The following is an 11,291-nucleotide window of genomic DNA, read 5'->3' on the forward strand; positions in this document are numbered from 1 at the left end:
AGCTGCCAACCCATGAGACGGGCAGAGAAGGGCTGTTCCACCTGTCCGACCAGTACCGGGACCATTCCTGCTGGGGAGATATCACATTACATTGTGGTATCCTTGGTGACCAAAGGAGTACATGTCTATGTTCTTCACCAGCATATGGAGTAAGGTTGGGGGTTGGGGAGGCAATGGTTGAACTCTTTGAACCAACAGGTCTTCTTCTAGCCACGTTGTTCTAACATAAGATCAGTAAGAAATATCATTTTATCCCTAGAAGGCGTTTTGGGGGAGTCCAGAATCCTGGCATAGTCCCAGCTTTGTCCCCAAGCAACAGTTTGCGTGCCCCCTGGAAATGGGATGGGATCCTCTTCTGAGGCCGCCAAGAAAGAGCCTTGCTCCGTGACTCTGAGTTCTCGACCTCATGTGTGAGACACGGATGATTACACTCCACCTTCTAGGACTGTAATACTGATTAAACATGACAAAAAGCGCCAAGGGTCGGTCTGGTACGCAGTCGCTGCTCAGTCCATTCCCTCAGTTTCCTGGGAGGCTGAGGGCAATTACACAGCGTAAAAGGAGTCACAGGGGCAGAGCTGTGTCCTGCTGCTTCAGGTGGAGCACTGAGCTCCCCAGTGCACACTTGAAGTCCCAGCAGATTCAGACCAGGGCCATCTGGGAGGAGAGCCCGCCTGGCCCTGGGCATGGCTCTGTGACAGGGAGGACAGGGACTGCGTGACCAGCTGCTGAGTGCCACGAGAACCTCAGAGAACAGCTTGGCTTGTAAACTGTCAGGAGCCAGAGCAGGAGCAGACCTAGGTGTTGGGGAGGGATGACTCCGATAGGACTTCCCATCGGGAGTGCGACAGGTAGCAGACTCTGACGCCTTGGGGGTGAGTTCAGAGCAGGGTTCCCTGCGATCGCTCGACCTGCTGCCCTTCCCACGGAGCATCCATTCTGGTGTCCAACCCTCCATCCTCTCCCTTCCTCTCCTCCACCCACCCTCCACTCATCTGTGTGTGCATTAGATTGTCCCCCCACTCATTCCCTCGTCACGCCGCCATGCATCTGCCCATCCATCCAACCATCTGCCCGTCTAGCCATCCTTCCACACATCTGTTGACTTCTTTCTCAATAGGTACGGTGATAATAATAAAAATTACAGTGGCTAATGTTTCTTCAGGCCTCCTTCGTGTCAGCCACAGTTTTAAGTGTTTCCCAGGTATACCTTAGCCCTGGCAACAAGCTAAAAGGGAAGTTCTAGTATTATTTCCATTTTCAAGGTAATAAAACTAAGGCCCGAAGAGAATGATTCGTTTGCCCACTGTCACACAGCCAGAAGACAAGGGGATACTAGAGCTTAGGTGGAACCCAAGACATCTGGCTCCAGAGCCCTCGCTGCTAACCACAGTGCTAAATGGCCTTCCAGATACCACCCAACACCATCCAGCCAGCCTCCCATCTGTCTTTTCAGCCATCCTTCCACCCTTTGACCTCCCAGCCCCAACCTCTTTATATGCCCCCACTTATCCTCTCCGCTCTTACCCACCTTCATTCCCAACCAGTCTCTCCGTTTCCTCATCTGTTCTGCCGTATACCCACAAATCCACCTGTCCACTCGCCAACTCTTTTTTTTTTTTTTGCACTACCTACCCCTCCCGTCCACCCAACAGCCATTTACTAAGTCCCTTCTCTGCTAGTGATGATGTCTAGAGATGCTTAGTCTCCGACATCAAAGGGCTCAGTTACTCTTTGGGGAGGCACACTGAGATAAAACAGTGGGGTAACCCAACGGGATACGTGCTAAGGGAGAAGGAAGCCCAGGAAGCTAAGGTGCACAGGGAAAAGGGCCCTGCCTGGAAAAATCCAGGAAGAATCCCCGAGGATCTGGAGACTGATTTAGATGGGTCACAATGATCCAGGTGGGAGAGATGCGAAATGGCCTTCCAGGCAGAAGGCTCCTCCTTTGCAAAGGACGATAGTCACCTGGTACATCGTTCCAGTAGATCGAAGGAGACAGTGCTTGCCAAGCCCTGGGCAGCCCCCTCTGAGTTCGTCAGTGGGATGAGGACAGGTCTAGTCAGGGGCCGGCCACAGTAGGGCTGTGGGCCAACATCCGAGCTGAGACTCGGGGCAGCTCTCTGGAAGAGAAATCCCAAGTCCAGGGTTCCTTTAAGACCCACTTGCTGTCTGGCTTCCCCCAGAGCCATCCCGCGTTTGCTATTCTGCGCACTTTCTGTGTATTTGCAAGTTCTGATTGAACAAACACTAGCTGGGGCACAGTGAACCCAAATAATTGTGTGCCTGTCAACGGTACATGTTAATTGGAGAGTTGTAGAGTCCACGGGACGGGTCACAAGGGAGCAGCCAATTACTCCGTGTACCTATTTGAAAGGCTCCCGCTCCCGGAATCCTGACTGGCATTAGAACACTCGTATTGGTCCGTGCTATTGATTTTCCTCCCGCCTCAGTTGATGGGCTCGTTAATTGACAATTACCTTTTTCCCTGTGTTGGGAGAATTGACCACAGGGAACTGAAGTGTTCAGTTTCATTGGAGCTGAGCTGAGCCTGTACCTGTTTAACCTGTAACGAGTCCCAACAGCCAACTCTGGGGAGCTGGGGCCTCCCAGGAGGAAACAAGGATGTTGGGGGGGGGGGGTGAACCTGGGTCCTAATGGGAGCAGACTCTGACGTCGAGCCTGCTGGGGCCTGGACAACAAGGGCTCACGGAGCAAGGGTGGACCTGGGTGAGACTGGGCCGAGACTGGGGCTAATATGCAAAGCTCCCAATGGGACCGATTCACATCTGGCTCCAGTGGGCAGTGAAGGAAGGAACGACTGTTTGCTGAGCAACTACTATGTTCCAGGCACTTTTTTTCTAATCGGAGCCCCCCCACCCCCCATAAACTTTTAATACTACAGATATGCTATATATCTGTTTATATATTGTATGAGTGCTTTATACATTAAAAAGTAAGATTTTTTGTAACCCCCCCCCCCCCCGGAAGCAATTGTTGCGCCCTGAGTGGGGGGGACATTGGTAGGGGTGGGGTCCCACTACTCCAGATACTTTGGGTCTGGATAATGAACCGTGATCAAGGGTGAAGCCTTAGGCACTAAACTTGGGTTCAAATCTCTGCTCTGCCACTTACTGTTTGACTTCAGTTCTCTGAACCTCAGCCTTTTCATCTGTTAAATGGAGCAATAGGACTTCTCTGACATCGGGTGGTAATAACTCAATGAGGTAATGAATGCATGTGAAGCACTTAGCACATAGTAAGTTCTCAACAAACTGTAGCATCTGTTGCAGTCATTACTTCCAGAACCCCACTGGCTAGGGGGACAGAAGTTCCCGGCGTGTCCTTTGCTCGTCGGGGGCACGGGCCATGTCTTACTGGTCACGGTGACCCCAGCCCTGGCCCTTGCTCCCGTGTGGACTGTCAAACAGGTTCACTCTGGCTCTGAGCAGGCCGAGCCGCAGGAAGCGGGTCGGGGACACAACAGCCGCGACCGATCAGCACCTGGGGGCCACGTGTTCCTCTGGGAACACCATGTCCCGCCACCAAGAGGAAATTGCTGTTTTAGCCTCTGCAGATGTCTGAGCGACTTCAGAGACTTCCTTAAACTCCTGCCTCTCTTAAGTGGCCCTGCCAGGTTGCCTGCCCGAGGCTGACCCGAGGTGCCCAGGTCTGACGTGTTTTGCTTGGATGAGGGCAAACCTCCCAGACCGGCCTGGAGGTCAGAGTCGCTGGCGGGGCATCAGGAGCTGACCTTCCTAGCGGGCCACGCCCCTCAGGCCAGGCCAGGCCCACATCTTACAAAACCTTCCCCGGGGTTTTGCCGCTGGGAGGTAGCACGGTGGGTCTTGCCCGGTTTTTTTTTTTTTTTAAGGGCTAAGGATTTTAAATTCAAATTCAGCGAAGAGCCACCGCCCCCCACCACTCGCGCTGGCGGCTCCGAGGCTCTCCAGTCTCTTCTAGGTTTGTGAGTTTCGTGTTTCCCCACGGCCTGCACGGAAACCCACCTTATCACACGCCGATCCGCCAGGCACGAGCCCCGGGACTTCACTTGGTCTGGTGCGCTGGTTCCCAATGATTTTTAAGCTGTTTATCCCTTTCTTCAAAGGAAAACTATGCGGAAGCCCAAGTGATATGGCAGAGGAACAAGTACCTGCAACGGGGAACAGGAACAGAAGTTAGCCCACGAGTGAATGTCCCCGATCTCTTCCCCTGCCACGCTCCTTGCCTTCTAGACAGCCCTTCAGGTGCTCTGCTCTGGGCCGGCCATCCCTGTAGCTGGTGAGAGAGAGAGACAGAAAAGCAGAAAAAGCCCAAAACCTGTTCGCTCTCCTCCCTCCCCGCCCCCCCCCCCCAATCCGGAAGCCCCAGGGCACAAAGGGGAATTTACCAGTTCGTGGTGAGAGGGGTTCAGACCCCAGCCCAGCACTCGCTAGCTGGGTGACCAGGGACAAGTGTCTTCACCTCTCTGAGCCTCCTCCACTTAGTCATCTAGAAAACAAGGAAGAGAACCATGGCCGCCCGCCTCTCGGCTTTGCCAGGAGAACAGGATGAATTTGTGAACATAAAAACAAACCCTGAAGGGCTGTCCCAAGAATTGGAAAAACACCTCGAGGAGTTTTGTGTCTTTTTTTTTTTTTTTTTTTAAGGTTACAAATAGTAGAAGCAGCCCCTCCATGAACTGTTAAGGAAGGCAAGCCGGAAAATCCAAACGACTTACGTTTTACTTGGCGGTGGGGCGGGAGGTGGGCGGGGGGGGGGGGGGGGAAGCACTAGTGTCTGCCCCCACCCCCAGCCCCCCCTCCATGGAGCAGACCTTGCTCTGTGCTCTCCTCTGAACATTTAGTTTTCTGGGCCTAAAATCACTGAGTTTTCAAACTGTTCCTGTTCTGGTTTGCTCTGTGAAGGCTGTTTCTGCAGAAGAGCCGTTTCAGCCCCTGGGTCTGCAGGGCGGAAGCCCCTCAGAAGCTTTGGTGGGGGTCAGGACGGGATGGGGGGGAGGGCACACGACTACCACCAGCACCAGGTTTCGGTATTGCCCGAGGGCATCCTCCCCTGGATGCCCTTCCGTGACACCAGCCTTCCTGGGGGGAGGTGACAGTGGGGAGGCAAAGGGCCCTCATTGTGCTGAGGGGGAGGGATTGACATCCCCCTGGCAAGGGTCCTGAGAGATCCGTATGAGGCCTGGCTTTGTTCTCATGCCAATCACCGTGAAGGAGGCTGGGAGAAGGGCCCTGCGGGGTAACCCTGGAGCCCCCGCACTGCCTAGGAACCAGCAGAAGGACACCAGCGGGGCCAGACGGAAGCACTTTGTTTTTGCGATTTGGAAGGGAGGATCCCAACCGGAAACCAGTGACTGTAGGAGTCTCCTGTTGCCAGGGGCTGTGCGAGGCTCCTTCAATGGCAGCTCACTGTATCCTCAAATGACTCTGTAAGGCAGGCACTACGGCCCCCTTCTCCAGATGGGGCAGCTGAGGCTCAGAGGAGTTAAGTGAGCCACGTAAGACCTTTCCCCCACCCAGTTAACGATCGTGGTGGAGGCAGGATGGTCAGCAGCATAGAGTGAGCTGGTGGGGAGAGGGCAGAGGGAAGGAGACTTCCCAGGAGCTGTGCAGGCCTCAGAATTCATGTGGCCCCCCCGGGTCGAGGTGATGTGCACCAGTTGGCTGATCTGTCTAGCCGGGAGCACCATCCAGCCAGCCGACCCTGGCTTACCGGGCACATGCTGGGGGGATGGCTTGGCGAAGACCGAGATGAATAAGACTGGACCTGATCTTCAAGCCCAGCATGGTCTGCAGGACCAAGCAGGCCACGGGCATAAGCGTAAGGCAGAGCGACCACTGTCATTATAGAGGGGTGTGTGGGAAGGGCTGTGGGCCGGAGGACGGTCACCAGCGGGATCAGAGGAGGACGCTGGAGCCCGGCCATGAGAAAGAAGGGGGGAAGGAGTGCTGCTTTGCTCTAGCAGAGCTCCAGCCCACGGGATCGTGGGCCACATGGTATGTTACTGCTTGCGTTTCACACGGGCCCTGCTAGATGGGAGGTTTCCAGCTGGTTCTTTCTTCTTTCAGTCTGCCCTCGGCCACGGTGTGGTCTTTTCCTTCATGCCGCCACCATCACTCTAGACGCCTAGGGCCTCCCACCTTCTGGTTGGGGGAAGGTTGGGACTCAGAGTTACCCACCCATCCAGGTAGGTTGGAGGAGGGCTGGGCAGTGTCTGGGCACAAGGGCATCGCTCCGGACCAGATGCTTGGTCAGTGACCTCTGAGCCCGTCCTCGGTGGTTCACACAGACAGTGATGGGAAAGGAAACTCGGGGCTCAGGTGACCTCCCCGAGGCCCCCTGAGGCTGATGACAGCCTCCCTGCTCCCGCTGGGGCTCAGGGTGTCGCCATAACCCAGTCTCTTTGGTCGTTCCTTTCTCCCTCCTGTCTCTTCTCACCTCACTCTGCAAGGATGCATCCCAAAGCAGTAAAGAGCCAGGACTCTGGAGCCCAGCCTACTGGGCTCGAGCCCTGGCTCTGAACTAGAGCTGTTTGCCTTGAGGCAAGTGACTTAACCTCCACCTCGATTTCCTCATCTGTAAAGTGGGGATAAGAATAGGGCTTACCTCTTTGGCTCGCTGGGAGGATTCGTGCCAAAGCACATGCTTTTTCTGAGACTCCACACTGGCCTCCAGGAGATGAAATGCCACACCTGTTATCCTCAAGGAATCCTCAGCGGGGGTGGCGGGGGGGGAGTGACGGTGTGATCCAGGCAGACGATGGTCATTGCAAAGTAGGGGTCCAGGACGCAGGTGAAGTGAACGGTCAGAGGAGAGAGCAGTCCTGTTGGAGAGTTTAAAATCTAAATTCTGGGGGCACCTGGGTGGCTCAGTCGGTTAAGCGTCCGACTTCGCTCAGGTCATGATCTACGGTCCGTGAGTTCGAGCCCCGCGTCGGGCTCTGTGCTGACAGCTCAGAGCCTGGAGCCTGCTTCAGATTCTGTGTCTCCCTCTCTGTCTGACCCTCCCTCATTCATGCTCTGTCTCTCTCTGTCTCAAAAATAAATAAACATTAAAAAAAAAATTAAAAAAAAATAAAATCTAAATTCTGGAATGGAGAAGAAGCAAAGAGAAAAAAGCGAGGGGTAAGTGTAGCATCTAACCCAGCATCAGGGCAAATAATGTGGGATCGGACAGGGAGCGATGGACGATGAGGGAAGGCACTCCAGGTGGAGGGTCCTGGCTGGGCGAAAGCACGGCGGCAGGGAGGCACGAGGTGATACACGGTGGATGTCGAGAGCGGGTCTGTGAAGGGACATCCGTGAAGCCAGACGCCTCGCCGGGGGCCCGCAGGGCTGATCTCAGGCGGTCCTTACACTAACCCCGTGAGTCCTGTTATTATCTGTGTTTTATAGATGAGGAAACTGAAGAAGCTCGAGGTGGGAAGCTCTTTGCCCAAGATCACTCCTTAAATGGTGTCTCTGCACCCTGAGTTCATCCATCTGTCTGCAGAGTTGGGAACTTGCCCAGTGCCCCACGCTGTTACCCAGGCAATGGGAGAAGAGTCACGGAGAAATGACGGGGAAGCTGGTTCAAGGCCAGGAGGAGGTCCTGGACAGCTCCACATGGGGGTTTCAGCTTCACCCTCCTTAGGAAGGCCAGTCACCCACAGGGGCCTCACACGTGTAGGGGTGTCCCCAGACACCTAGATTCTCAGCCGTGGGCTTTTTATGTTTCTGGTTTTATGCTCCAAGACTTTGTCAGAGGCTGAATTCTGTGTTCTACTCAGCTCCCAGTTCCTACCTGCCAGGAGGAAATTTTTCCGTGGGCCCGTGTGCTCATCTGCACAGCTCACTGTCAGCATGGCGGGTATCATCCTGGTGACTCCAGCATAAATCAAGGCTTCCCTATGTTCCAGATGTCCGCTTTCTCTTCTTCGGTGGGTCCACAATATTTCAGAGGAGCAGTTTTCAACCCCGGGTGCTAGTGAGAATTAACCGAGAGCTTTAAAAAATTCCAATGCCCTGGGCTTGCGGTCTATATGAAGGCCCAGGGGTGAGGCATTTTCAAAGCTCCTCAAGGTTGAAAAGCCCTGCTTTGGAGAAATCTGCCGGAAAAGTCTGCGGCCCCTCTCAGCACGGCTGGGGGCTTCCTCCACTCACATCAGCATAATCCACCTTATTAAAGCCTGCGAAACACAAATCAAAAGGTTCCTGCTGGCCAGAGAATGGGTCTTTGGAAAACGGAGCTGAGGTGTCCTGGGGCGAGTTCTAACTGTGCCCGGGGCCAGTTCAGCCATTGTGACTTCAGAGCCATCCTGTACCTGCGTAGTTAACGCCCGTTCGGCCGGGATAGCCAAGGCCCCGCGGAGATTTTTATTGTCCATTTTATGTTGTCGAACGGCAGCCTTAGATGCTTGTGGTCATAATTTTGAAATATTAAATTACACTGAGCATTAAGGGCTATGTTTTCTGTTAGAAGACAAGTTAATTGGTGCTCTTAATCTTTAATTTTGAGATTTAAGCCGGTTTCCCATTTAGCTCTAATTGGTAGTGTTCCGACAGCCCTCGCTGACCCCAGAAGCCTTTGATATGCTTTAGAAATCCTTTTATGGAAGCCCCTTTTTCTTCTGCCCTGCACATTTAATAGATTTGTATTTCCTCCGTCATCTTTCCTTCTGTGGAGATATTTTAAAATCGCACCGTGTGTCTGCAGGGAATAAATGCCTCCTCTCCAGCAAATGTTTTTTTATAGTGATCGGCAAAAGAGGATTAATTGCCCCCATTCACACACACCTCTTACTCGCTGCGTTCCATTTTCATACGGAGATGTTTAATCCTTTCTTCCGCAGCCAGGCTGGATTTGTCGGTAAATGCTTGTGCTCTCCAAGTGATGTTTCTGGAATAGACCTTAAGAGAGCATCTACTCCAATCACTCTATTTTACAGATAATAATCTCACCATAATAATGCTTTATGTGTCAGGGGGGAGCACTCATTGTGAGGATAGGGATGAGGGTGATAATGAGCCCTTCGTCCCTGGAGGTGTTCAAGCACAGTTTGGAAGCAGCTTGTCAGGCGTATTTTGGAGGCGAATACAGCGTAAGAACTGAGAGGTTTTCGCGTCTTCTGACTTGGGTTTAAATCCCTGCTGCTCACTGGTCCCGTGGCCTTGGGCGGCTTATCAGCCATTCTGAACCTCTCTTTCCTACTCTACAGAATGGAGTTAATAACAATACTTAGCACATAAAGTTACAGTAGAACCGAGTGAAATAATACCTGGCCCTTAGTGAGCACTTACTAAGTGTGGGTTACTGCTATTAAGCGTTATAGATGGCAGCCGGACTTCAGGAGTGGGAGAGCAGCGAGAACAGGGAAGCAATTGTCATAAAGACCTTTCCATCATCCTCAATCCCCAGAACTCAGTCACCCACTAGACTTTCCAAAGTGCCGTCACACCTGGAACCTCGGTGTACCCTCACGGCGGTCCTTTATCCAGACTACATAACAGTGTCGGGAACGGGAGGCTCAGAAAGGTGTAGTGAGTTGCCTAAGGTCACGCAGCATAAGGATAGAGCCCCTTAGGAATCCCAACTCGTCCGTACCCCTCTCTACCCCCTGCTTCCACGGAAACAATGCTCTTGTCTATCGGTTCCGTTATCCCTCTGGTTTATCATGAGGATGTATCTTAATATCGCAGGACATTCCTGAGCGGGGTGGGCATGCTTCTGGCCTGCCCAGATTCTCACCGTGAGGGTGCCGCTCGCCAATTCAAATGCAAGACTTGGAGCTGTTTCTTTTACTCCCAAGTATGTAGGGCAATCAAGCAGTCCGGTAATAATCATACATAATGTCGGATACTCCTAATGTACTTGTTTCGTGTGGCACTCTTAGAATTTTAATTTGATACAAGGAACGTTATTACTCCATATTCATTAAGTCGCGTGTTCACCTCTTTTAAAAACCCCTTTTCCAGCAATAATAGAAGACAATTTTACATGAGGAAAGTCATTTGGGAAAGAAGATCTGCTCGATAGGCTTTCCCCGAGGCTCGCCACAGCCTGGGCTGACCCCGCTGCGTTCTTCCACACGGTTCCCGTCTCCCCGCGCCGCGGTTTAACAGTATGACGTACCAAAGGCCGTTTACACCGCGGGCCCGTGGACCCATCTCGTGGGAGGGGGTTCCACCGGCCCAGCTCCCTGCTCAGCTCCCGACAGCGTCCCCTGGCAGAGGCCCTGTGGAGTCAGCCTTTTGCATCAATGTTATGTTCCCAGGAAGCCTCAAGGCTCCCAATCATGACAGTGAGAATCAGAGGAAAGAAGGGAACAGGTTGGGGTGGGGAGATCCCGACTCTCCTTAAAGACGTACACACTCTAAGAGCTGGGCTGGAGAAGTTGGAACATGGATGAAAGCGGGCTACCTTACCTTACGAGGTAGCCCGTCTAGAGACGCCGAAATCCACCAACAGCCCCCCAGCCACGCACACACACCTTCCTTTGTAACTCCTCACACCAAAGGAGACGGGTCTGCAGGGCTACACCCGCCCTTACTCTCTCGTGCTGACCTCCAGCTAAACCAGCTGTTCCAGCTGACTTCAAGCAGTGCCCCAAGAGCTCCTGGGAGTGGGGGTGGGGGGGTGGGAGTCCCACCCTGTCTCTACACTGGGCAGCCCCCGGTTTTGTTTTCCAAGTTGACTCTGCACAGAACTTTCATGTGAAGAAGGCACTTGGAGCCCAGGCATCCTGAACCTGTCTTACCCCCCGTGTTTCGCGGATCAGGAAACCAAGGTCCAGGGAAGGACGGGGTTTTATTCCAGCCGTGTGGCTGAGTTGGCATGAGAATTGAATTCTAACCCGGCTGCGGCACACGCTCTCGATGGCATTGGCCCTGCGGTGACACCAACACTGTAACATCCTTCCCCTGATCTTGGGGGGCCGATACTGTTTACTGCGTCCTTACGGCATGCCAGAAACTTGTTCTGGACAGCATGCACCCTCCCTTGTAAGGCTGACGGCAATTCCACATGGCAGCTGTAGCTGTCCCCGTCCTGCGAGTGAGGTCACTGGGCTCTGGGAGGTGAAGCTCTCGTGCGTGGTCAGCCAGGGCGTGGCTGAGCTGCGCTTGAATCCAGGCCACTGCTGGGATCCCAGCCTCTGCCCTTCATCCCTGTGCTTTACTGCCTGGAACCAATCGCCTGGAGCCTCCATTTACTACTCTGTGAAAGCAAGTGACTCATTCCTGTCCAGACCAATTTACACTCGAGGTTCAAGTCAAAGGGATATAAAAATTCTTGGCCACATCAAAAGTGCT

The 11,291-nt window shown here is 53.4% G+C and overlaps 1 long non-coding RNA gene across 1 annotated transcript; it reads right to left on the reverse strand.

Moving 5' to 3' along the window:
* Positions 1-1,197: 1,197 nt before the first annotated feature.
* Positions 1,198-8,303, reverse strand: LOC131487764 (uncharacterized). The gene is made up of 6 exons (XR_009249947.1): positions 7,786-8,303; positions 6,610-6,852; positions 4,391-4,491; positions 4,008-4,153; positions 1,969-2,123; positions 1,198-1,228 (listed from the first exon to the last, which is right to left on the reverse strand). It is a non-coding gene; the product is annotated as an uncharacterized LOC131487764 (long non-coding RNA).
* Positions 8,304-11,291: the final 2,988 nt, after the last annotated feature.

Source organism: Neofelis nebulosa, chromosome 10, assembly GCF_028018385.1.
Source record: "Neofelis nebulosa isolate mNeoNeb1 chromosome 10, mNeoNeb1.pri, whole genome shotgun sequence".
NCBI lineage: Eukaryota > Metazoa > Chordata > Mammalia > Carnivora > Felidae > Neofelis > Neofelis nebulosa.